This window comes from Herpailurus yagouaroundi, unplaced genomic scaffold (assembly GCF_014898765.1).
Source record: "Herpailurus yagouaroundi ecotype Mexico unplaced genomic scaffold, PumYag 196, whole genome shotgun sequence".
Classification (NCBI taxonomy): Eukaryota; Metazoa; Chordata; class Mammalia; order Carnivora; family Felidae; genus Herpailurus; species Herpailurus yagouaroundi.
The window spans coordinates 15,368,253-15,394,335 of NW_024412427.1; the positions used below are offsets into that span (position 1 = coordinate 15,368,253).

Below are 26,083 nucleotides of genomic sequence, written 5' to 3' on the forward strand. Positions count from 1 at the left end.
CTGGAGCCCATTTCGGATTCTGTGTTTCCCCTTCTCTCTCTCTGCCCCTCCCCTACTCACACTGTCTCTCTCCCTCCTTCAAAAAATTAATAAAATGATGATTGGCCGTGACGACTGCTGTCTTTCATTCATTACTGTGACCAGCACCTCACGCTGTCCTGGGCACATAGTAAGTACTCAACAGTAACAAACGGGACCAGGTATGTTCTCAGGGCTAATGAACAGCCGAAAAGTCTGGCTGCGCCCCAGCCCTCCCACCTCCCCCATGCTCTGTTCACCCAGCTAACTGTGGGAGGGGAGATGTCAGCCTGGGGGGCCAGATTTGGAATCTGTCCCCTCACTGCCTCCACCGAGCAAGGCGCTCCCCAAAAACAACTCCTCGGGACTGGGGTGCCTGCGGGAAGAGGAAGCGGGTTTTCTCCCTCCAGATGTCTCCTGAGGCTGGCCACGCTGGCAAGAGAAAAAGGAACTGAAACCAGACAGGAGGGTGGAGGTGCGGCCTGAACTTCCCCCATGGGGAGTGGCGGCGGGGGGTGGGGGGTGGGGGTGGGGGGGGCGGAGCCTAGTCCTCGCCCCCCGCCCCCACCAGGGCCCCCACCAGGGAGGACAATGGCCAAGCTTAGAGCATGAGGTTAGCAGCCTACTCAAGAAGGCCCCAGAAGCTGCGGGATGGAGTCTGGGGACGCGGGCTGCAGAGCAGGAGCAGACCATGCAGAGGGGGCTGTGCTGTGGGTCCCCCGCCACCATGCACACGTGCACGCTCGCCCACGCATGCACGCACACGAGGTCCACGCCTGGGACCCGATTCAGCGGGCGGGAGGAGAAACCAAGGAGCCCCTTTGCCTCCGCGCCTTCCAGATCCCGAAGCAGAGACGGGGGGGTGGAGGTGGGGGGGTGCCGGGCCGTAGTGAGGGAAGGTGTGATGTCCCTACACTGGACGTAGTGTTGGCATCTGGAAACGGTCTGGTTGGGCTGGGCTATAAAATAGGGCCTGCCTGGCACAGTAGAGCTTTTTCATAAAAGTTTGATGAAACAGTTCGTCCATGATCATCCATTCGTTCAACTATGGCAGAGCATCTTTCAACACGTGTCCAGAAATGTGGGCGCTGCCTAAGAGACAGAGGGGCCGGCAGAAGAAATATGATAGAGCCAAGCTGGAAGCAGGGAAGAGATAAATCAAACCGGTTCAGGCTGGCGCCCCTGAAACGTTCAGGCTGTTCAATGAGGGGGTTGCACCAACCACAGGACCTTGGTCAAACCCGAGCCTCGGTTTCCTCATCTGTAGCAAGAGGCCAGTGATATCTGCCTGTGAGTGAGTCTTATGCATGTAACATCTGAAGTCCTGAGCATAAAACAAAAGCTAAGTAAACGTGAGTTTCCATCCTGAGAAACGCGACCCCATCCTGATAGCTCTGATGAGTCTTCTACCTATTAACCCCTCCTACTCACCTTTCTTCTCTGAGCTCAGCTGTCTCCATGGAAATACAGCAGGAGCCACAGGGAGTTTTAGATTTCTAGTACCCACGTTGAAAAAGTAAAAAGAAACATGAAATTAATTTTAGCTAACACATTTTAACCCAACATCTGAAATAGTATCATTAACACATGTAAACACTAGAAAAATACTACGATATTTTACATGATTTTTTCCTCTAGCCTTTGAAAGTTTCAACAAAGTGAAACGTAGCCCTATTAAGGCAATAAAGCTGTGTTAATATAATAGACATATTTTTACACTGCTTCAGTTTTTAAATTTAAATTTAAATTAATTAAAATGAAATACAATCAGGGGCGCCTGGGTGGCTCAGTTGGTTAAGCGTCAGACTTCAGCTCAAGTCATGGTCTCACCATTTGTGGGTTTGAGCCCCGCATCGGGCTCTGTGCTGACAGCTCAGAGCCTGGAGCCTGCTTTGCATTCTGTGTCTCATTCTCTCTCTGCCCTTCCCCCACTTGGGCTCTGTCTCTCTCATCTCTCAAAAATAAATAAAAATGTAAAAAAAATTTTTTTTAATATTTAAAGAAATACAACTAGAAACTCAGTTTCTCCACCAACCGCATTTTTCACAGAACTAGAACAAATACTAAAATTTGTATGGAACCACCAACGACCCCAAATAGCCAAAACAGTCTTGAGGTATCACAATCCCAGACTTTAAGATACACTACAAAGCTCTAGGAATCAAAACAGTATGGTACTGGCACAAAAACAGACACATTGATCAATGGAAGAGGACAGAAAGCCCAGAAATAAATCCACGCTTATATGGTCAATTAATCTACAACAAAAGAGGCAAGACTATGCGAGGGGAAAAAGACGGTCTCTTCAACAAGTGGTGTTGGGAAAACTGGACGTCTACGGGCACAAGAATGAAACTGGACCACTTTCTTACACCATACACAAAAATAAACTCAAATGGATTAAACACCTAAATGTGAGACCTGAAATCATGAAACTCCTTAAAGAAAACATAGGCAGTAATCTCTCGGACATCAGCCTTAGCAACATTTTTCCAGATCTGTCTCCTGAGGCAAGGGAAACAGAAGCAGAAGTAAACTCTTGGGGCTACATCAAAATAAAAAGCTTTTGCGCAGAAAAGGAAACCACCAACAAAATGACAAGACAACCTACTGAATGGGAGAAGATATTTGCAAATGATATATCCGATAGGGGGTTAACATCCCAAACATATCAAGAACTTCTACAACTCAATATGAATCCCTCCCCCCGCCCCCCATTAAACGCTCTGATTTTAAAATGTTTGGAGGGGCGCCTGGGTGGCGCAGTCGGTTAGGCGCCCGACTTCAGCCAGGTCACAATCTTGCGGTCCGGGAGTTCGAGCCCCGCGTCAGGCTCTGGGCTGATGGCTCAGAGCCTGGAGCCTGTTTCCGATTCTGTGTCTCCCTCTCTCTCTGCCCCTCCCCCGTTCATGCTCTGTCTCTCTCTCTGTCCCAAAAATAAATAAACTTTGAAAAAAAATTTTTTTAAATAAATAAATAAATAAATAAATAAATAAAATGTTTGGAAACATTTTTTTTCCAAAGAAAACATCCAGATGGCCAACAGACACATTGAAAAGATGCTCAAATCACTCATCATCAGAGAGAAGTGAATCAAAATAAAATGAGGTATCACCTCACACCTGTCAGAATAGCTAGCTAGTATCGACAGGACAAGACTAGTATCAACAGGACAAGACATAACAAGTGTTTGTGAGGATATGGAAGAATAAGAACCCTTGTGTGCCGTTGGTGGGGATGCAAACTGGTGCAGCCACTGTGGAAAACACTGCGGGAGTTCCTCAAAAGATTAAAAATAGAACTATCACATCATCCAGTGATTCTACCATTGGGCATTTACCCAAAGGAAATGAAAACACTAATTTGAAAAGATAACTGCACCCTTATATTTATTGCCTTATTTACAATAGCCAAGATATGGAAATAACCCAAGTATCCATCCACAGATGAAGAGACCAAGATTATGTAATGTATATACACAATGGAATGTTACTCAGCTGTAAAACAGCATGAGATCTGGCCATTTGCAACAACATGGACGGGCCTAGAGAGTATGGCGTTAAGTGAAATAATCCGACAGAGGAAGACAAATACGATATGATTTCACTCGTATGTGGACTTGAAGAAAGAAAACACATGAACAAGTTAAGGGAAAAAAGACAAACCAACCAACCCCAGACTCTTGAACACAAAGAACAAAATGGTGGTTGCCGGAGGGGAGGTGGGTGAAATCCGATGGGTGAAATCGTTAAAGAGGATAAGAGGATACTTATCATGATGAGCACTGAGTAACGTGTGGAATTGTCGAATCATTACATTGCACACTTGAAACTAATATAACGTTATGTTTGCTTCAAGATATATATATACATTTAATTTCATTTCCTTTGTGGCACTGGCCACATTTCAAGTACTCAGTAGCCCCATGCAGCTACCGGCTGCCATTGTGGGCAGTGTCGCGTTGGGTGAAACATTCCTTCCTCGGGAAAGCCGTCCCTACACTGACGCCCACCCCCACCCCCGACCACCACATAGGTTCAGGTACGTGTTTCGCATAGCATTTATCACAGCTGTGATTCGTTTTTATTTTTAAATTTTCTTTTTCAACGTTTTTTTTTATTTTTATTTTTGGGACAGACAGACAGAGCATGAACGGGGGAGGGGCAGAGAGAGAGGGAGACACAGAATCGGAAACAGGCTCCAGGCTCTGAGCCGCCAGCCCAGAGCCCGACGCGGGGCTCGAACTCCCGGACCGCGAGATCGTGACCTGGCTGAAGTCGGACGCCCAACCGACTGAGCCACCCAGGCGCCCCTGTGATTCGTTTTTAAATTTGCAACTAGCCGCACAATTCCCCTTTTTAGACTGTAAGCTCTGTGAAGGCAGCGGCCATGTTTTTGGTCACCACTGTGAACACGTGCTGGGAGCTTAGTAAGTGCTCAGTGAATGTTTGTTGGTTGGATGGATGGACGTTTGGATAAACAAACAAACAAACAAACAAGAGGATGTGCACTCTGGGCGTAAGGAAAAGGAGGAGGCATTACTAATGAGAAAGCACAGAAGGCTTCCCGGAGGAAGTGATTTTGTCTTCAAGGGCCCTGCTCTGCCCTTAGGCTTCAATCATGCCATCTACAAGAAAGGGAGGGACTGGCAACACCAGGCTGGGGCTGTAGGGGGTGGGTAGCCATGGGCAGGGTGTCATGTGAAGCTGGAAGACTTGAGGAGAAGTGGGAGATTGGAATCCTTTCGGGGGTCGTCTGAGGAGTGCCAAGGTACCCACAAGGCTCACCCAGGCTGGGCCTCATGCCCACCGGGCGAGGCTGGGTTTCCTGAGTGGAGCCACGCCGGTCTTCTTCCTGATTCCAGCGGCAGCAGGAAGCGGGTCTCAAACAATGTGCAAGCACGTCTTATGGGTGGAGGGCCCCAAGGGAGCTCATCATACGGGCGGACCCCAGCCCCGGCCTAATGGGCTGAGGAACCGGGAGACAGAGCCTTCGTAGTTCCTCAGAAAAGGGACGATGGTCCCCCAAATCCACCCCCTAACTGCGAGGACCCATTCCCATTCCCCTTCACCTCATCTTCTTAGACACGGCTTAGGCTCGGCGTCGCCAAGCCACCCCTGTCGCCCTACTGCTCCTCCAAAGATCTGTGTTGCCCCAAGACGGTGAGCCAACTCCTTGAGGGCAGGCACCATTGTCCGCTTGCTTCACATCTCAGTCCTCTGTGCCCGGCACAACACCTGGCCCAGAATAACCTGCGAATACGCTTGCTAAATGAATTCATTTCATTATGAGTCTGTTCATCCCTTCAACAGCTCTTCGTAGGGCGCCAGTGACGTGCTGGGGGCCAGCAAGGCACCATGCAAGCGAGCAGGGTGCAAGACAGGTCTCCACCCTCCGGCAAGCCGTGTTCTACAGGGGATCCTGAAAATAAAGGAACAAATAGGGACCATCAGTTCAGGGGGGGGGGTTAACTGGTATGAAGGACCGCGCGGGGAAAACCTCCTGGGGGCTGAGACCTGAATGAAGGGAAGCCGGGGGGCCATCGTGGGGAAGAATGCTCTAGAGAAGGAATCGGCATGCAGGGTGGGCTTGAGCTGGGTGCAGCTGGACCATAGCAAGGTCACCGTGTGGGAGCAGAGGGCAGGGGCCAGACGGTCATGGCAGAAGCCACGGGGCCTGATCTTGTGGGCTGTGGCAAGGAGGGAGATCGCAATCTGTATGCGTCGATAGGCTGAGGGCAGAGGTGCCACAGGACCTGATCTGTAAGTTAAAAACTCACACTCAGGTGGCTCAGGGAGTGGGGCGGGAGGAGGGTCAGAGAGGAAGCGTAGGGGGTGGTAGGAGAGGAAGCAAGAGGCTACTGCAGCGGTGGAGTCTGGAGCTTGGGGAAAAGACGGCGGAGAGGGGAGAGAGACATTTGCAAGGTGCCGTCAGCATGTGACGGGTTTCGGTACAGCACGGGGCAGGGGCGACTGGAAATGGGGAGGAGCGGCAGGGGTGGGGGGAGAGGGAAGGATCCCAGGGCTGGGCTTGTGATTCAGCTCTGGAACCAATTTGTAGGATGACCTCGGGCCATCTCTCTGGGCCTCAGATTCTGTAACTGGATATGGAGGGGTTCGGGCCAGGTGACCTCAAAGGTCCCCCTTGCCTGAACTTTCATGAGCCGGGTTCATTTCCTGCAGTCTGGGGTCCCAGCCCCACCCAGGGCTCCCTCACACAACGTCTGCTGAGCCTGCTTCCCCAGACAAAGGGCAGGGTGGGCATCACGGGTACGAGATCCCTGCAGCTGGGCCGGGCCCACACTGGCTTGAAACGCGTCGTTTTTGAACACTTTTGAACAAGGGGCTCTGCATTTTCAGCCCGCACCGGGCCCTGTTCGGTGTGTGGCCTGAGCCGCCACAGGCCCTTGGCCTCCTCGCTGAGAGGAGGTGAGCTTCCCCAGAGGTTGCAGGCATCCCGCAGCGGGGTGGCGACAGGGAGGAGAGGAGGCCGCTCAGGACCGGCGACCCTGGCTGGGCCCCTCTGTGGGGCCTGAGTCCCTGCCGTCGCCGGCCCCTCTCCACCCCTCCAGACTCTCTGATATCCCCCACAGTGCCAACAGCTTCCCTGTTCCGGGACCAAAGACTTTGACCACTTGGATGGATGGACTCCAGTGACCCCACTCCCGTAAAGCAAAAGAAAATAAAAGCAAGTAACAGGAGATGACAGGTGAAGATCAAGGCCCGAAGAGTGGCTTTGATGATGGACTCGCGGGCTCCGTGCACTTAGGGAGGGGGGCACGTGCGTGGGAGCAGGAGGAAGAAAGTGAAGCCCGGGGAGGAGCGATCGCCTTCATAGAGACCCGCAGCCCCACAGGAGCCAACGGGGAAGTTCCAGGGAGGTGAATTTCACCTTCGGAGGAAGAAGGGCTTTCTAACATCGAAGGCTGCTGTCCAATAGTGAAACCTCTTACCTTCTGAGGGGGGACTTCCCTTCACCAGGGGCGCTGGATGCATGTCACGGATGCTGGAGGGAGGTTCTGGCAGAGCCGTGGGACGAGGGAAGGGTTTTTCAAACCATGGGCCACGATGCGACCTTGGGACATGAAATCAGTTGAATGGACCCAAAGCAGTAGTTTTTATTTTTTGGTTTTTTTTTTTTTTTTTTTTTTTTTAATGGAAAAGATAGGAGACGAGGGGCGCCTGGGTGGCTCAGCCGGGTAAGCGTCCCACTTTTGGTGTCAGCTCAGATCATGATCTCACGGTTTGTGAGTTCGAGCCCCCCTTCGGGCTCTGTGCTGACAGCTCGGAGCCTGGAGCCTGCTTCGGATTCTGTGTCTCCCTCTCTCTCTGCCCCTACCTGGTTCTCTCTCTCTCTCTCTCTCTCAAAAATAAATAGACATTAAAAATGTTTTTAATCAAATAAAAGAATGGAAAAGATAGGAGACGATGTAAGAGAAGACAAGAGGAAATGTCTGGGTTTATCCCACATAGTTAGGAAAAACGCCGTTTCATGAAACTTTCTGTGCGTGTGTATGTGTGTCTAGGCGTGTGTGTGTGTGTTCACACTGGACAGCGACATAAAGTGCATTACTAACGGTGGATGCTAGTCAGAAAGATAAACAGCCTCAGAAAGTTCTTCTCCAAGAACCTCCCGTCTTTGCGGTCATGTGAGGCAAGGGTCTTCGATTTTATGTGTGGAATTATGAGACTAGAATTCTGAGACTCGTTTATTTCTTTTTCATTCATTTACTTCACATTTATTTAACAGCTCTTGTAACCGCGCTGGGTGCCGGAGGCACAGAGATAGATCAGAATCAGTCCCTGCCCTCAAGTCAAGTGAGGGAGACAGACATTTAAGCAGATCATTATATACAGCGTCGTATATAATGACACTGCGCTTCAGTAAGCATTTGGCCAAGGCGTGTGCATATTTCATCCAGACCCATGAGGGGGGTGCTTTTCTCAGCACCTGTTCTGCAGGTGAGAAAAAAAAAAAATCAAGGCTAAGTTGGTCACACAAAGGATTAATCAAGGACACTCAGCAGAGCCCTGACTTTCCCCCAAGACCACCAGCGGGTACAGGTCAGGGGTATGGGGGCTGGAGGAGGAAGGGTCAGATTGGGGCGGCTGGGGTGGTGAGGGAGAGCCCAAGAAAGCATCACAGCAAAAGGGACCCTTGAACTACGTCTCGAAGGAAGAGTGGGAGTCTGATGGCTTGGCAAGGTGGCAAAGGCTTTCCTTCCCTCAAGAGACAGCCAGGAGCCATGCTGAGAATAGGAAAGGGTAGGATTTGAGAGGAAACAGACCCGGTTTGAACTTTAGTTCCAGCTTTTCCTAGCTGTGTGACCCTGGGCAAGCCACTTAAACTCTCTGGTTCTCCATTCTTTTCATGGAAGGTTATCGTGAGAGTAGAGATCCCGTATGTATGTAACACATCTAGCATTAGCACAATAGCAGAAGCTTCATGCTGATTATAATCCATTGGCGCACTTCCTCTGAGTTCAAATCCCAGCCTTGGCACTTACCATCTGGGTGACCTGGGGTAAGGTGCTCACCTCTCTGTGCCTCATCTTTAAAAGGGGAATAATGAGAGTACCTGCCACGTAAGGCTATGAAAATAGAATAAATCCCTATATGTGAAGGTTCGAGGTGCACGGTAGAGACTGGCCACTGACAATACTTGCCTGCGCTATGGGCTGTGGTAAGAGCTTTATAATTGTATTCATTCATTAGAATAACAAATGACTGTCGAGGGATCGCCAAGTTGCAGGCAACGTTCCAGGTGCATCAGAGAATCTCACTTAGTTCAGAAGCACAAGCTGGACCCGAGTGTGACATTGAGTTCGTCTTGTGGGGGGAGTGGCAGCGGGGACAGGATTTGGGTGGTGAGAGAGGAGGCTGCAGGGATGGGGCGGGCCATACTGAAAAACATTTTATGTCACATTTACGATCATTTCACGAGCACCCTGTAAGCAGTGGAGAGCCCACGGTGATTTTCAATCTGGGGAATTTTTATTCTTGGAGTTTATGATTCCCCAGTTGCAAAACTCTATGTGCCAATGTCTTTATGATCCCAACATTATAGCCCTATGATTTTGTGACCCTTCATAATTTCATACTTGCATTGGTAGGTTGATATAAAAAATGGCCACAACAGGGGCTTCTGGTGTCAAGTCTGACACGTAAAGTGCTAAAAAGCCATTGCTTCTGTCTTAACCATAAGCAAAAGCTAGGTGAGCTGAAAAACAATGACTACTCTTGAATCCACCCGAGAACTGAAGTTGCGAGGCACACTGGGACCACAGAATCTGAGCAGTCAGGCACATCCAGAAAGATACGGCACCCAAGACCGGCTTCCAACTGCTGAAGGCGATTTGGGCACCAGCATAAGAGACAGAAGTCCCCGGGGACCCTGGTCACGGGCGGTGGGGAAGACCTCTTACTTTTGCAGCTTTTTCCTCCAGGAACCTCACCAGGTTCCAATGGGGGAGGGTCTGAGAGAGCTCCCCATGTGGCTCTGGCGGGGAGAGGCAAAGAGAGGCCGTGGTAAAGTCCTCCCGGGACCTTCCCCCTCAGCTCTGGTGGATAGGACTTTGCCAGAAGGCAGTTCAGAGACTTTATCACAGCTAAGGCAAAAGGAACTCTGTGCCTCCTCAGTCCTCTCCAGACTTCCTGTTTCACTCAAGGTGGTGGTGGTGGGGGGGGGATACCCTAGACAACAGAGTGAATAGGCTGGGCTGTTTTAGCCAGAGAAGACACCAGAAGCAGGGGGAGGGGAGCGCTACCTCGGGAGGAGGAATAGAAACACTCCCAAAAGGCCATGCTCCTGAGATAAGAGGAACCCACTAAAAGCCTGAAACTTCATTAGAAGGTCAGGGATGCCCCCACCCCCCAGCTTTACCATCACACCTGTAAGGCTCCAGAATCATAATAGTGCATGACGGCTGAAATTACGGCAAACCACAGGGAAGCTCCAGAAATGAAAAAGAAAGAGAGAACAAGGACACAGAGGAACTTGAAACCTATACTTGTGCCTAGAGCTACAAGTATTGAGTGCAGCTCAGCTCCTAGAAAGATTAGCGCCAGTCCTCAGTATTTATCATCGTATACAACGTGTCCAGCTTTCAACAAAAATTTACAAGGCAGGCTTGCGTGAGTTTCCCGAGGCTGCCGTAACGAATTACCACGAACCCAGTGGCTTAAGGCAACAGAACTTGGGGCACCTGGGTGGATCAGGCTGATGAGCGCCGGCCGACTCTTGGTTTAGGCTCGGGTCACACGGGATCCCAGGGTCGTGCGATCAAGCCCCGGGTCAGGCTCTGCGCTGAGTGTGCTGCCTGTTTAAGATTCTCTGTCTCTCTCCCTCTGCCCCCCCTCCCCCATTCGTGCCGGATCTCTCTCCCTCATAAGTAAATAAGTAAATAACAAAAACAGAAATGTTATTTCCTTACTGTCCTGGAGGCCAGAAATCCATAATCAGTGTCACTGGGCTAAAATGGCACCTGGACTGCCACCGTCTGAGGGCTCTAGAGGAGAAGCGCTTCCTTGCATCTGGCGGCGGAGGCCATTCTCTGGCTTACGGTTGAGAGTCTATTTGTCTTCTCCATGGTCCCATCGCCTTCTCCTCTTCTGTGTGATTACACGATGGCTGTGATTGCACTTACCCTGGACAAGCCAGGATGATCTTCCCGTCTCCAGATCTGGATCTTCAGCGTCCCCCAGGGGAAGGAACAAAAGGCAAGGAAAAATGCAGACTTCGGAGACAAAACAGACATCAGAAGCAGACTCAGATATCACACTGATGTTGGAATGATCAGACAGGGAATTTAGAATACCTGCGACTATAATGTTAAAGATTCTAATGGAAAAACATTCTCCAGGGTTCCATAAGTTAGGCCACAGAAAAAAAAGTCTTACGACACTTTAGAAGATTGAAGTTATATGGAGAACAGATAGTCTCTTGACTGCTGCTGGAACCATATGCAGAAGAAAAAGATCCTTCGTATAGACCTTAGACTTTACATAAAAGTAACTAAAGTGAACTCAGATCACAGACCTAAAGGCAAAACACAAAACAATAAAAGTCTAGAAGAAAACAGGAGAAAATCTGCTTGACTCTGGGTTTGGTGGTGAGTTTTTGTTTTTTGTTTTTTGTTTTTAAAGATTTTTTTTTAATTTTTTTTTCAACGTTTATTTATTTTTGGGACAGAGAGAGACATAGCATGAATGGGGGAGGGGCAGAGAGAGAGGGAGACACAGAATCAGAAACAGGCTCCAGGCTCTGAGCCGTCAGCCCAGAGCCCGACGCGGGGCTCGAACTCACGGACCGCGAGATCGTGACCTAGCTGAAGTCGGACGCTTAACCGACTGCGCCACCCAGGCGCCCCTGGTGGTGAGTTTTTAGATGCAAAACCAAATATGCAATCCATGAGAGAAAAAAGTTGCTAAGTTGGACACCTGTTAAGCCTTTGCTCTGTAAAATGCACTGTTGTTTATAAATGTTTTTATTTATTTTGAGAGAGAGGGAGAGAGAGAGAGCAGGGGAGGGGAAGAGAGAGAGGGAGACAGAGGATCTGAAGTAGGCTCTGTGCTGAGAGCAGAGAGCCCTATGTGGGGCTCAAACTCATGAACGGCAAGATCATGACCTGAGCCGAAGTTGGATGCTTAACCGACTGAGCCACCCAGGTGCCCTTGTAAAATGCACTGTTAAGAGGATGAAAAGATCCCAGCCACAGGATGGGAGTAAATATTTACAAATCACGTATCAGATAAAAGATCATATCCAGAATATGCACAGAACGTCGCAAACTCACCAGGAAGGAAACAAACAACCCAATTTTAAAATGGGCAAAAGATATGAACAGACACCTCAGCAAAGAAGACACACAGGTGGCAAACAAGCCTCCAAAAAGATTCCCAGCCTCATTTATTTTCGGGGAAATGCAAATGAAAATAAAGTGCAAATGTAAACAACGACTACACGCCTATTCAAATGGACAAATCCCTCCCCCCCAAACTGGCAAAAGCAAGTGCAGATGTAGATGCGAAGCAGCGGGAACTCTTAGTCGTTGCTGCTGGGAGTGAAAAATGGCACAGTTACTTTGGAAGACAGTTTGGCAGTTTCTTACAAAGCTACTTCTCAACTCACCGTATGACTCAGAAGTTTACCCAGCTGATTAGAAATTCTACGCTCACACAAAAGCCCGCACACATATTTATAGCAGCCTTATATTCCCAACAAAGCTGGAAGCGGCTAAGAGTTCCTTTCATAAGTGAATGGATAACAGTGGTACATCCATCCATACGATAGAATACTATTCAATGATCAAAAGGAAGCCGCTGTTAAGCCGTACAACAGTACGGATGCATCTTAAGTGCGTATTTGCTAAGTGAACGAAGCCCGTCTCAAAAGCTATACACTGTTTGATTCCATTTGTATGATTAACAAAAAGCTAAAACTATAGAGAGCAAAGACAGGCCAGTGGCTGCCGCAGGTTTGAAGAGAGCTGGATAGCCGATTAGGTGAAGCACCATTCTAGAGCCGTGAAACCATCCTGCCTGGCCCTGTAGCAGTGGGCACGTGACTATCCACTTGTCAGGACTCGGAGACCTTTACGAACAAGAATCGAAGCGAATCGTAATGCAGGCAGATTTGAAGAAAGAGTTTAACTGTATCATAAACGTATGACATAGTCTCACTGAGTGATGTGGGCAATAGGTGTGCCGACCTAAACAACTTTGGGAATATCTGGAGACAACACTAGAGGCCAAGGAACCGTCCGTCCATAAGCACTGTACTCTAGTTGGTAAAGTTATTTCTCAAGGGAGCACAGGTTGAGAATTCCGAAACTCCCATGCATGTGTGCTGGAATTGCCCAATTAAATAAATTAGGACGCCAGATGGTGGGAGCAGGTGTCTCGCTGTTGAAGTGGGGGATTCTAGATAAGCAAGAGGAGAGAGATAGGATGAACGCTATGAATGGGGTTGAGTGGGAGGCATTAGCATGAAGTCATGTTTCGCTTAATATAGATGCTAATGAACAGATATAGAAATACAGTTATGTGTATATACGTGTGTGTGTGTGTGTGTGTGTGTGTGTGTGTGTGTGTATTATACATAGTACCCACTGAGAATGGACTCCAGTCACAACAAGCACACCCAGGGTACAGACCTTGATTTAAAAAAATTTTTTTAATGTTTATTCATTTTTGAGAGACAGAGTGTGAGGGGGGAGGGGCAGAGAGAGAGAGAGAGACAGAATCCAGAGCAGACGCCAGGCTCTGAGCTGTCAGCAGAGAGCCCGACCTGGGTCTCGAGCCCACGAATTGTGAGACCATGACCGGAGCCGAAGTCGGACGCTTCACTGACTGAGCCACCCAGGCGCCCCAAGGTCCTGATTTGCAATACCACTCTCCAGTAAAAGGAAACAGGCTCCGTGGAGAAATGGCTGATTGTAGGGCTGGGGCCGAAAACAAAGGAGATGAACTTGGAGGTAGTTATAGTGCCAGAAAGTAAGCAAGTGCTCAAAAATAAAATTAAAACCAAAAACAAATGATGAGGGTATGTCACAAGGGCACGGGGGCCACTCATCTTACTAGCCCAAACGGGAAAAATGTGAGCAACAAAACATATAACATAGTGTTAGATGACGCAAAGTAAAGAAGAAATACCCATGAGTCCACGCTGATATGATACATGACATAAACAAGTAACAGTAGAGTTCCGAACACCTTGTGTAGACCCTGCCCCCTCAAGGAAGCGGGGAGTAACTCTTCCTCTCTTAAGTGTGGGCTATGCACAGTGACTTCCCTTTACAGGGAACAATGTGGAAAAGGGGAGAAAAGAGAAACCTAAGGAGCTAAGATGATTAAGTGTAATATGGTACTCTGGATGGGATCCTGGAATGGAAACAAGACATTAAGGAAAACTAATGAAATCTGAATAGAGTACGGAGTTTGGCTAACGGTGATGCATCACTGATTGGTTCTTTAGGGGTGACAAGTGTCCTACGGTGATATAAGATGTTAGCAATGGGGGAACATAGGAACTCCCTGTGTTAGCTTTGCAACTTTTTTGTAAATCTAACTATTGTAAAATAGAAACACTATTTAAACATATTGTTCAATGGCCGCAACAGTTCACGTCCCCTGCATCATCCCTTTTGCAATGTGACTTTGCCACCCTTCCCTTGGAAAGCTGGTTTCTATCTCCCCATTGAATCTGGGCTAACCTGTGACTTGCTTGGGCTGAAAGAATGGGGGCAGAATGTGGTACCAGTCATGGAGTTTCAAAGCCTTGCACTATGGATTGAGACATTGCCCAAGCACCCTTCGTAGCCCAGCCAGGAGCCAACCAAACACCAGATATGTGATTGAGTCCCTTCCTCCTAGACAACAACCTGCAGACCTGCCCTCTGCTCTAGCCACAGAGAGGCAAGGCAAAATTAGCTCAGCCCTACCCAGATCCGCAGGGCCACAAGTGAGTTATATGAACCATAAGAAAAGCTTTTTATTATATAGCTAATACAGCTAATAGCTAAGTGATGCATTCATACTCGAGCACAACGGTGTGTGTTCAAGGTTATTTTGTTGCAACAATATGATTATAAAAGATTACGAGCAACCTAAAGGCTCATGCGTGGAAAACTGATCAAATAATTATGAGATCTGTACCACGGAATATTATGCAGCTGTTCAAAAGAATGAGGCCGCTCCGTACGAATCGCCATGGAACAAATCCCATGATACATCTTCTAAGTGAAGCTTCGAGATGCCGAGGAGCATACAGAGGCAGCTACCCATCCTGTGAAATATTTATATTTGCACAGACTTTCTGCTGGGGGATCTACACAAGGCGGGTGTCAATCGCCGCCTCTCAGAAGGGGAACTGGCTGCTGGGAACAGCCGTGGAAGGGACACTCCCTTTTCGCTTTACCATCTTTTTTGTCTTTTGAGACGTGGAAACGTGTTGTCTATTCAAAAATAAATAAAAGCAGAATGAAAGAAAAAAACCCCAACAACCTCCCGTGCCTTTCCATTTCGGCCTGTTATTCTCCACTCGCAAGATTCCCCAGATCCGCGGGGTTACAAAGAGCCGCGGGGGAGCCAGGCTGCATTTTCTCCCGCCCTCCCCGCGGACAGCCTCCACCACGCGCTAAGGGAAGCCTGTTTCTGCGGTTCCCTGGTTTGCGAGCCCGGCCAGGCCGCCACGACCGCGCCTGCCACTAGGGGGCAGCAGGAGGCTACCTTCCCGGGCAGGAACTGCGGAGAGGTGGAGGTCGGCCCGAGTAGCATAGCAGGCTGGCTGGCTCCTCCCGAAAGGGCTCGGGCTTTACGTATGAAATATAATAATATCAACAATAACGATAGAGAAAATAAATGGTTTCGACCTGGGACCAAAACTCATCCCCAAACCCCCTCCAGGCACTGGATCATCCAGTCAGTTCCCATAGCGTCCCCAGGGGAAGCCTGTGCCTCTGTAGGAGTTGGGGGGCAGGGTTGAGGGTGCGCGGCCGAGAGGCATGGGGGGGAGCGGAGGGAGATGACCTTGCCCTCTTCCTGCACCCAGCTGTATAAAACCTGCCGGAGAACTCGCCCTTCAGGCTGCCGAGACCAACAATCCTTACACTCAGGAGATCTGGAGGGTTTGCCATTGACCCCCCCCCCCCACCTCCCCGCGCGACCCTGAAAAAGCCCCTTTCAACCTTGAACCTGCTCCACCTCTGTGAACTGAAGACGTGGCTTGTAAGAACGAATGAAGGGATTCATTTGTGCCCTTGACCTAAGGACCTTCTGGGCTGTCTTATCCCCATTCTACAGAAGCTGTGGCTTCAGGGGACAGAGCAACTTGCACCTGGCTGCACACCTGGCAAGTGGCGAGCTGGGTTCGAATCCAGATTTCCCTGGCTCCTGACTCCCAGCTCTTACCGCTTAACTTATCCTGCCTCCGCGGGCCGCCGAGAGGGATTGCACCGGAGAGGTGGCCGCGAAAGAGCTTTGGAAAGGGGCACGAGGCCGCGTTCCCGAGTCCCGTCTGCGTGCCCGGCGCGCACCCCTCAGGGAGGTGCTTTCCCCTGGAGATGGGCCGTGTGACCTTCGCGCCCCCTTGGGACAGGCGAGGAGCGGGAGGCGCCCTGCGTCTCCGCCCTGCCCCCTCCCCGAGAATAGTCTGGATGAGCCGGCCGCGGCTTGCTCCCCGCCAGCGGCGCCCGCGGCCCCGCCGCCCCCAGCGGGCCCGAGGAGGGCGCGCGGCTGCGGGGGGCCGGGGCGCACGCTGCACTCCTCAAACCAGGCCCTTCAGCAAGCGCGCAGCTCTTGTTTGCGTGCACAGGCCTTTGTTCGTGCACCGGGACGGAGACCTCTTTTCCTCGGTCCCTTGGGTCGCGTCTTGAAACACACACGCTCCAGGAACAGAAACGCCGCGCTGCGGCAACCCGCGCTCAGAGCGCGTCTCTGTGCCCGCCCGGCGGGCGGCGGGCGGCGGGCGGCGGGGCTGGTCCCTGCGGCCCTTCGCTCCCAGGCGCTACACCCCTGCCTCAGTTTCCCCATCTGCACCGGGAGGTGGCGTGCATCAGGGCCCAGCCGCCGGCTGGAATTCGGTCTTTGCGAGCGCCGCGCGCGGGAGGCGGCGGGGAGCGGGGCAGACAGGGCTGCCTGTGGGTCGTCTGTGTTTCCAAGACTGTAAACAAGTAAAAGAGAAAACAGACAAGATCATTTGAAATAACACCAAGTGGTAACATAATAGAAGCACAGGTAAGTGCACAGCCTGTGCCAGGCTCCCTTCTGAATGCTGTCGTGCCTGTGTCGGCCCCAAGCTCACAGCAAACCTGAGGGAGAGCATGACCCCCTTTCACAGACGGGAAAATGGAGGCTGAATCGCCTGTTGGAGGGAAATGAGAAGTTGAAGGAGTTGAACGATTTCCCCATTTCCTCGAGCGTCCACTACGTGGTGGAGACCAGATTCGGACTGCAGGTGACAGCTGGGCTCCAAGTGTGGCCGCGTAATCACTCGCACTGTGGCTGTGCGAGGACGGATGATGACTTCAGAAAGAGAGTGCTGAGGCTAGAGGAGGGCTCTTGCCACAGGGAGGACGCGGGGGGAGCGTAAGTTGGTCACTTAGCTCTTAAACCCGCCCCCTAGCCTTCTGATCTCCTGGCCTCTGAGAGATTGCTGGTGACATTCACCAGCCCTTGGTCTCTGACCAAGGTATGAGATCAGCGAAGTCCTCCTTTTATAGACAAGGTGACACCGAGGCCCAGACTGAAGGTATGGGTCAGGTGGCTTGTTGTTACCAGTTTCATTCGCTGATGAGCCCCACCAGCATAGGCCTGACCTGGCCCTTAGATCCAGGCAAAGGGGACCCCACCCTTGTTCTCACGCATTAAAGGGCCTCTCTCTGGCCCTCCTCCAGCTGTGTATGACCCCCCCCCCCCCAGGGCCAAGGGGAGATAGCCACCCAAGCCTTTATCTCTTTTCTAGACATACTCTGGGTTCCCAGGATTCCTGAAATCCAAAGGTTCCAAGCTGGCTTTCAGGGCCTGTGCAAGCCGCTTGCTGGTATGTTCTCTGGAAGCAGAACACTAGGCCTGGGGGGTAGGCAAAGGGCAGTGTGGAGCATGGGGGTGAAGGGAGCTTGTAAAGGCATGGGATGTCTACACACATGCATGTGGGGTCTGCACAGTGTGGCCTGGGGCTGGGGATGACAAGGGAAGGGCCACTGCCACCATTCTGCACGTCTGGGGGGTCTGAGGTTTCCAAACTGAACCTGGCCTTCCAGGTTGTTGTGAGGTTACTTACATTCATCGAGGAGAAGGATAGAACATGTTAAAAACAATATATTAGCTTGATGTATAATGTCTAAACATTTAGATTTGGGGGGATGGGGGGGAGCCCAGACCCCACCAATATCAGGAGTGGGTCTGGCCTAGCACATAGGAGATATTCAGCGTTTATCAGACAGATGGATTCATCTCATTTAATTTAATCCTCACACAGACTCTACAAGGGAAGTAGGCATCGTCTGTTTTTTATTGATGAGGAAACAAAGCTCAGAGAGATTCAGTGGCTGGTCCGATTTTTTCACATTAGAAAGTAGCAGAGTTGAGCCTCCAGTCCCAACATATCTGATTCCAAAACCCATTGCAGTTGGCCCCCCGACAAGTTCATATCCGATTACGGACACATGAAATGTATCATAACGACTTGGGCACGCCCCATGGTCTTTTTGGATACGCACTGTTTGTATTACATGCAAAAGGAGGTAACAGGGCAGGCGTTAATGCTCCAATGAATAATTGTGGGGAAACTGAGGCCATGAGCCACGACCCAAGGTATCATCAAAGCTTAAACAAACAGAGTCTACTTTTCGTGTAGGACAAAATATCCGGAGGCGGCCAGACCTCCAGATGGTGTAATTGTTACAGCATCCTCAACAAATACCTTCTATCTCATGGTCTGTTCTGGTTATGTATTGGTACCCAACAGACACTCCCCGAACAATAATCATGTTGATTATTTTCTACAGTTTTGCGGGTCTGAAATTCGGCCAGGGCTCAGCTGGGCGGTCCTTCCGATCCATGGGCGTTGACTAGTCACTTGGCCGCGTTCAGCTGATGATTGGTTTCATCTGGAGGACCAAGATGGTTTGGGAAGACCGCAGTGCTGAGCTCAGCCGGGTCCCTAATTCCTTTCCGTGAGGTCTTAGGGCTTCTCCAAGGGGGTCTCTCCAGCAGAGTGGTTGGACCTTTTCCTTGGCAGCCATGGATCCAAGAGACCATGGCAGAATCTGCCAGTTTCCTTAGGGGCCAAAGTCCGGAATTGGCAGAGCATCATTTCCACTGTATTCTGTTGGTCCAATAAGTCACAGGCCAGCCCAGATTTAAGAGGAGAGGAAGTCCAAACAAACTCTTCCTCTTGAAGGAAGAAAGACCAAAGAATCAGTAGCCATCTTTAATTCATCACATGGTCCAGCATGGCTGTTTGAGAGCCAGTCGTCACATTTCAGATTCCAGCCAGCAAAGAGAAAGAGAGGAGTGAGATGTCTATTCTCCTGTTTAAGACATTTTCTAGAAGCCACACAAAACATTTCTCACTGGTAAGAACTCACATGGACATACCTAGGATTCGGGAAGAAAGCAGGGAAGTGTAATCTTCATTCTGGGCTGCCACATGTCCTGCTGAAATTAGGGATTCTGTTGACAAAAGGAGAGAGTGGATATTGAGGAAAAACTAGAAATCTGTCACACTGTTGGATTTTTTTTTTTTGCTACCAGTAGCCAAACACACACTTAGCGGACATGTTTCAATTCCATTCTTGTCCCTCCTGTGACATCCTCCACGCTGTCACCAAAATAATAACCTTTCCTTCTTAATTATTTTTTTTATGTTCCTAAAAGGCAAATCTTTTAATCATTCCCATGCCAACAGCAAGTTCTGAAGTTTTTTGTGGGGGGGACCAGGGGATTTTAATGCCTAAAATAACAATAAACGCGTAGGCACTTTAACAAGCACCATATGAATATATCTTACTCTGTCCTCACAGTAACCCAATGAGAAAGGATCATATATGAGGAAAGAGAAGCCCCGAGAGGTTAAGTGGCTTGCCCCAGGCCACACAGTGAGTAGGTGCAAGGTGGAGGTTCAAATCCTCGTCCGTCAGATTCCAGGGAGGTGCTGAGGCACCCACACATGTGCAGCCCGGGACCATTTATTGGAAATTACCCTGGAGCACGGACAAGGCCCATGCTTGGAATGTAAGTGCCTGAAGAGGTGAACATAAGCCGTGAGCCTGCAGATGCCCCCTCCTTCCTGAGATCCTTTGGCCGGGGTAGCGGGCATATTTCATTAAACTAAGCTGGCACCAGAAATTCGTGTCATTCCACTTTCTTTATACCCTGAATGAACTGCGGACCATGAGTATGAGTAGGAGACTGTAGAACTGGCTACATTGCTAAGCAGTGGTCAGGATACAGGCCCAGTGACTTCCTGGCCTCTGTGGGCCCAGTGCAAGGAGGCGCCTTCCAGCTCTAATCCCAGTTTCTTCTCGCCTTAATTTTACCCAGTTCCACAACATCCAGTGGCTCCCAAATTCCCTTCAGTTTTGCCCTGCAGGGCGTGGGGAGGATAGAGGAAGGGAAAGGGACAAACCTGGGTTCAAATCCTGATTCCCTTTTGGTGAGTCTCAGTCTTTGCATCCGTTAAATGGGAGGAATAATCCCTGCTCTGCTGATTTACCCAGGCGTTAAGGACCACACAGGACAAGGGATAGGAATGGCCTTTGCAGATCAGAGCTGGTGACCTGTGCAGAACGTACTTCAGCAGATTGCATTGTCTCTTTGGAGGGCAGGGAGAGCTGGGGTGGGGCTGGGGGCAGTTTCAGGCAGAGTGCTGCCCCTTCTGGGGGGGCTCCTACCCGCAGCCTCACGGAAGAAGTGGGCCACAGTGGGCAGTTACACATAGATGCGCCCGTCAGGAGACATGATGATTCAGAGCAATGGTTCTGAGTCAAGGGCCAGTCAAACCTGGGTTATAAACCCGGCTCGACCCCTCACTAGCTGAGGGACCCTTGGACAACTCACATAACTCCTTTGTACCTCCATTTTCACGTCTGTCAGGTGGGATTAAAAACACAGCCTCTTGCATTGGCATTTTTGTGAAGAATTGAGTGAGAACGTGCCTTTAAAACACTTAAGGGCAGAAGAACCGTCCGACCAGTAGTAATGACAACGGTGATTACATTTTTAATTACATTTTTTAATACAACCCTAATTAAATATGTCCTGTAGAGGGGCGCCTGGGTGGCGCAGTCGGTTAAGCGTCCGACTTCAGCCAGGTCACGATCTCGCGGACCGTGAGTTCGAGCCCCGCGTCGGGCTCTGGGCTGATGGCTCAGAGCCTGGAGCCTGTTTCCGATTCTGAGTCTCCCTCTCTCTCTGACCCTCTCCCGTTCATGCTCTGTCTCTCTCTGTCCCAAAAATAAATAAACGTTGGAAAAAAAAAAAACTTAAAAAAAAAAATATGTCCTGTAGATGTTTCATTGCCTAGTTTAGTAGTCCTCACCGTAACCCTAAGGCGTAGATAACGTTATTATTCTCCACTTAAAGAGGAGGAGATGGGGGCCCGGTTAGGTTGAAAGCTGCCCAAGGTCACCGTAAGTGGTAGGGGCAGGGTTTGAACCTGAACCCAAACTGCCTGATCCAGAGTCCACCGTGATCAATACCTCACGCGGCTGTTATTACTATCGCCATTGCCACGGTGGCTCTTAGAGTCTGTATCCACTTCCGTAAGTGCCCCAACAGCCGATTGGAGCAGGGGAAGTCACCTGACCCAAAGGCTGACAAGAGATAGGCTAGCCAGCAACCAATGATATAGCCTGGGGCAAAAGCTCCACCCAGCACAGCTGAGGGTGGTTCGACTAAACCAATCAGCATTAACCAAACCAATCGGCACCCCCTCCGGGCTGCCGGTTGGGGTTTGGGTCGAAGACAGTTGGGTCAAATGCACAAAAGCTGGAAGACCAGGCCAGGTCGGATGGTGCCAAGACCGTATGAAGGCGCAGGATTAATGAGGAAGCCCAAACCTCCGGAGAGAGGAGGGAAGAGGGAAGGCGGAAGGGGAGGTGGAGGCCCGCAGACACCTGCTGCCTAGGAGGCAGAGAGTGAGCTCTGTCCTGGGTCCTGAGCCCTGGGTCCTGAATGGTCTCCCGGCGGCTAAACCACCTTCTGCGAGGCGCGCTCAGAATTCCTGCCTTCCAATCCCTGCACGTAGTTTGACAACACCTCCCGCGGCTCCAGTTAACTTGAGAGTTTCAGCCCTTTTCATCCCAAATGAGGCTGGATCAGCCTTCCTCTTCAACCTCAGGGTAAATGCTAATAATGGGAAGTGGCCAATGGAGAGGGGGCAGTAACCCCCTCCGTGTAAGCCCCAGGCGTGACTCTGGCCTGAGGAGGCCAGAAGACACAGCCTGGCCCGGTGCCTGGCTCACGAGAGGCCCAGGTCTGTGCCTGGCCCACTCCCCTGCCTATGATCAGGCTATCACACACCATCTGGGCGGCGGGACGCCAGGGCAGGCCGCTCCCCTGCACCCCAGGCTCATACGTCCATATGCATTTTGTGTTGCCCACGCACCTCGATTTTAACCTGTTCCAAACACAACTTCCCACCATGCCTCCCCAAAGCAACCCTCCTTGCAGGACTTCCATTTCAGGAAATGCCAAACCTCCCTGTCTAGTTGCCGAGATTAAACACCTTGGCGTCGTCCTGACCCCCCTGCTGGTCTCCTACCCCAACATTCTTTCAGCCAACAAATCCCGTTGGCTCTACCCGGCAGACATTTCCAGAAACCGACCACCTCTGTGGTTCCAGAGACCTGCTCACCTCGACCACCCCGGTCTGGGCCTCGGTCCCCTGTTCCTTGGGATGAACACAGTAGCCTTCTCCAGTTTCTGTACCCACCTTCTATAATCGTTCTGCGCTCGGCAGCCAGAGGGGTCCCATGAAAACAAAAGCCAGATCTTCCAATCCCTTGTCTCAAAACCCACCAATTACTCCCCCTCTCACGTGGGAAAAACAAAGGTCTTTACAGGCCTTCATGGTCTGCCACTCTGGCCTCACCGGTTTCCTACGGCTGCCTCCCTGGCATCACCTGCCAGCCCTGTCCCCCACTCTCCCTCTGCTCCAGCCACACAACGTGCTCGCTGTTCTTGGAAGGAATGTTCCCACCACTGGGCCTTTGCATGTGCCATTCCCTCTGCCTCGAATGCTCCTCCCTCTTGGCTCCTCCCTCACCTTCTTTGGGTCACCTTGGCAGAGAGTCCTTCCCTGGGCATCTTACTAACGATTGCCAGCCGCCCTCGTCCACTTCCCTGCTTTATTTTTTTTTTTTCTGTAGCACGAGTGCTACAGTCCGACTTGCTGCCCATTGTCCTTTCTGTTGACCATCCATCTCCTGCACTCGACTGTGTGAGCTGCGTGAACCCACAACTTAGAACACGACCCCTGGCATGAAGGAGGTGCTCCGTGAATCTTTGTCGGAAGAACAAAGGAGCACACAAAGTAGGACTTTCTGGAGACACCCTGGCCCAGCTGTCACCCTCCAGGTGTTCCCAGGCTACTCACTCACCTCCTTGATCCTTTTAAGGGGTAAGCCCCAAGGCCCTATCCCCAAACAAGAGAACCAAGGAGACAAGTCAAGGAGGGATTAGGACAAATGCGTGGCAATTTCTTTTTGAATATAACTGTTTTCACCTTAATACAAAAGTCCTGTGTCCCAGCTGTTGGCTCTCCTGTCAAATCACGTTCCAGCCCAAGAACTCGGCGCTGGAGTTCTGTGTTCCAGCCAAGGATCTGCTGTCACGGAATCACTGATGAGCAGCGTGGGCTTTCCAGGAGGCTCCCAGGGAAGCTGGGGCTCACCACCTGCCTGCAGCATGCACCTTAAACCCCCTCACACCAGAGGGACTCCGTGTTGCTGATTGATGAGGCTGGTACCAGGTAGTGGGGTCGTCGTACGATTCTCTGCACTTTTCCATAGTTTGAACATTTCCCTAAGAGCAGAAACAAAAACCAGGGTGTCTTCTCCGAAGCTCCTCTTCCCGGACACATCCCCAGAGGACTTGCGATCGCCCTTCCCTCTCCACTGTCACCACCCACAACTTCTCTCTTCCCCTCCCCTCTGGTTTGACAAGAGATCAGTTCAGCTCCACTTACTAGCTGCCGCTTGGCCTACCGGAGTCATCTGAGGACACTTAGAAACCTTTGATGCCTTCTGGTCTCCCCACTTCCCAGGATTTGGAACCAAATGGTCTGATGTGGGGACGCTGGGCACTGGGTGTAGTAAACGCTCCCCAGGCAATTCTGGAATTTTCTCAAGTTGAACAACCATCTTGTCAACCAAGGCCAATCCCTGACTTTTTTTTTTTTTTTTTTTTTTTGCTGCGCCCAGGGGCCTCCCGTTAACAGGGGCCAGCTTTCTTGGAAGGCCGTTTAGCAACACCTTTTGTTACCTGAGCCCATCCCTGGGGTCCCAGCACAAGTGACTTAAAGAGTTATTTCTTTCAAACCCAGACAATGTACTTCATTCACCACCAGGGTGCCTGGTGGATGGTGTTCTTTCCATTACCTTATGCAACATGGGTTCACTGTCATCATTTGAAAAGCACAGAAAAGCACACAGGAGCCGACCGCAGCTCCACTCTGGCCCAGTGATTCCTGAACAGAAAGGATCCATTGTCACCAAGTCAACTTTAAGGGAGCAGCTAAAAAACACATTCAAAGGGCCCTGATGATAATGAGTATGCTAATATGATTTCCATTGGGTGCCCATGTTACCTCCAAAAACACTGTCTGACCTTCCTCGTGGATTCAAAGCTTCCATTGAAGTCAGCGGGGGATTTGGGTTAAAATAACATCAAAGTTTTCACTTAAATGGACAAAACTGGGGAGTTGTGCACTAAGGGTGAGTTTCACATCGGCCCTGACACTGCTGACCTTGAGGGGGAAATGCCTTCCCTGGTAGGGTGTGAGTGGAGCTTTCGGCCAAGCAGCTGTTGCCTTTGGGTGGGTCGAACCAGCAAGCGTTAAATGGGGGTCCCCTTCTCCATGACCAATGAGCTCAGGAGGCCTGGGTTCAAATCCCAGCTCTCTATTCATTAGCCAGTTGACCTTAAGCAAGGCAAATCACTTCTCTGGTTGAGCCTCAATGTCCCCATGTGTAAAATAGCACAGAGGAAACATACTTTGCAGGATTGCTTGTGAGAATGAAGTGTCGCTCAGTGTATATTTATGAGCTGCTTCCTGGGTGCTGGGGAGCGCTGTCTGGGTGCTGGGGAGACAACTATGAGCAAAACACATGAACTCTGTTCTCACTGGAGCCCCCATTCCGGTGGGAGAGGAGAGAGACGCCAAACACAGGCCCAGAAATAATACATAAGTGGTGATAAGTGCTACGGAGAAGGAAAAGTCCCTAGGAAAGGGACAGACCCAAACTCAAATCCCAACTCACCCCTTGCCGGCTGTGTAACTCTTGGGAGAGTAATTTTGTCTCCCTGACCATCTTTTTATATGTTCGGTGAGATCCATTGATCATTTCTCTACCCATTGAACAAATATTTATAGGATTCTGTCTTGAGTCAGGCATTCTTGTGCATATTGGAGAGCTGGCAAGGAATAAAGCAGACAAAAATCCTTGCCCTTGGAAATTTAAACTCTAGAGGAGAGAAACAGACACAGGATATATATATATATATATATATATATATATATGGTAATGAAGGAAAAGGAAAAGCAAGCAAGTAAGGTAAGGGGTGGAGACTTATGGAGAAAGGTGCTTTTTATGTAGGCTGGTCAGGGAAGGACTCTATGGGGAGGCGACATTTACTGTGAGGCCTGAAGGTCTTTGGGGAATTAGCCCTGTGGGCCTCTGAAAGAAGAGTGTTCCTCGGCCAGGGGAGAAAGCAGGGGCAAAGGCCCTGAGGTAGGACCGAGCGTGGCTGTTGGGAGGATTAGAGAGGCAGAGACAAGGTATGTGTAATCACCTGGCACAGCGCCTGGCTCCTGAGTTGGTTACCGATTGTGCCCCTTTCGTGCAAAATGAGGATAAGTCTCTGCTTCCCAACGTTCTTGGGGGTTCTGCAGATTGGTGACCTTTTCCTCCGCTTTTCTTCTCTTGTTCTCTGAGTGAGAACCAGCAAATCACCCTCCCCGGGGGCCTGCCCCTGTCTCCAGTCTGAACCAACAGGAATGGTGGCCATGTGGCCGTGGTGCTGGGGGGGGGGGGTAGGGGTGTGTGTCATGAACGATGGCCATTAAATAATAATGGCCGCATCTTGAATTTCTTTCCTCTCCGCAGCCTTACAAATTAAGCGCCCTGGAAACGCTGTGCCCGTTGCCAAGATGTGCCTCCATCTGGGGTGAAAGGCAACATCTGCTAAACAGCTGCATCTTGTTTAAGGGTTGGTACTTAATTAAATTACTCCGCTCCGGTAGGGGCAGGCGGAGCTGAGCAGGAAGTCACAGGCATGTGTCCCCACCCCTCCCCAAGCTGGCCCACAACCCCTTTCCCGTGGTGTCCCTCCACGCACCTGGT

The 26,083-nt window shown here is 50.5% G+C and overlaps 4 long non-coding RNA genes across 4 annotated transcripts; 1 reads left to right on the forward strand and 3 right to left on the reverse strand.

Annotated features, from left to right (window-relative positions):
• Positions 1 to 596: 596 nt before the first annotated feature.
• On the reverse strand, positions 597 to 16,205 carry LOC121012394 (uncharacterized). Its single transcript, XR_005782084.1, has 3 exons — positions 15,927 to 16,205; positions 1,450 to 1,514; positions 597 to 1,342 (listed from the first exon to the last, which is right to left on the reverse strand). It is a non-coding gene; the product is annotated as an uncharacterized LOC121012394 (long non-coding RNA).
• On the reverse strand, positions 7,525 to 10,963 carry LOC121012391 (uncharacterized). Its single transcript, XR_005782082.1, has 3 exons — positions 10,451 to 10,963; positions 8,185 to 8,266; positions 7,525 to 7,973 (listed from the first exon to the last, which is right to left on the reverse strand). It is a non-coding gene; the product is annotated as an uncharacterized LOC121012391 (long non-coding RNA).
• A 146-nt stretch (positions 16,206 to 16,351) lies between the features above and the next one.
• Positions 16,352 to 19,865, forward strand: LOC121012393 (uncharacterized). Its single transcript, XR_005782083.1, has 4 exons — positions 16,352 to 16,751; positions 16,855 to 16,971; positions 17,479 to 17,556; positions 19,541 to 19,865. It is a non-coding gene; the product is annotated as an uncharacterized LOC121012393 (long non-coding RNA).
• Positions 18,010 to 25,192, reverse strand: LOC121012390 (uncharacterized). The gene is made up of 5 exons (XR_005782081.1): positions 24,735 to 25,192; positions 24,119 to 24,207; positions 23,433 to 23,543; positions 19,116 to 19,190; positions 18,010 to 18,974 (listed from the first exon to the last, which is right to left on the reverse strand). It is a non-coding gene; the product is annotated as an uncharacterized LOC121012390 (long non-coding RNA).
• Between the last annotated feature and the right edge of the window lie 891 nt (positions 25,193 to 26,083).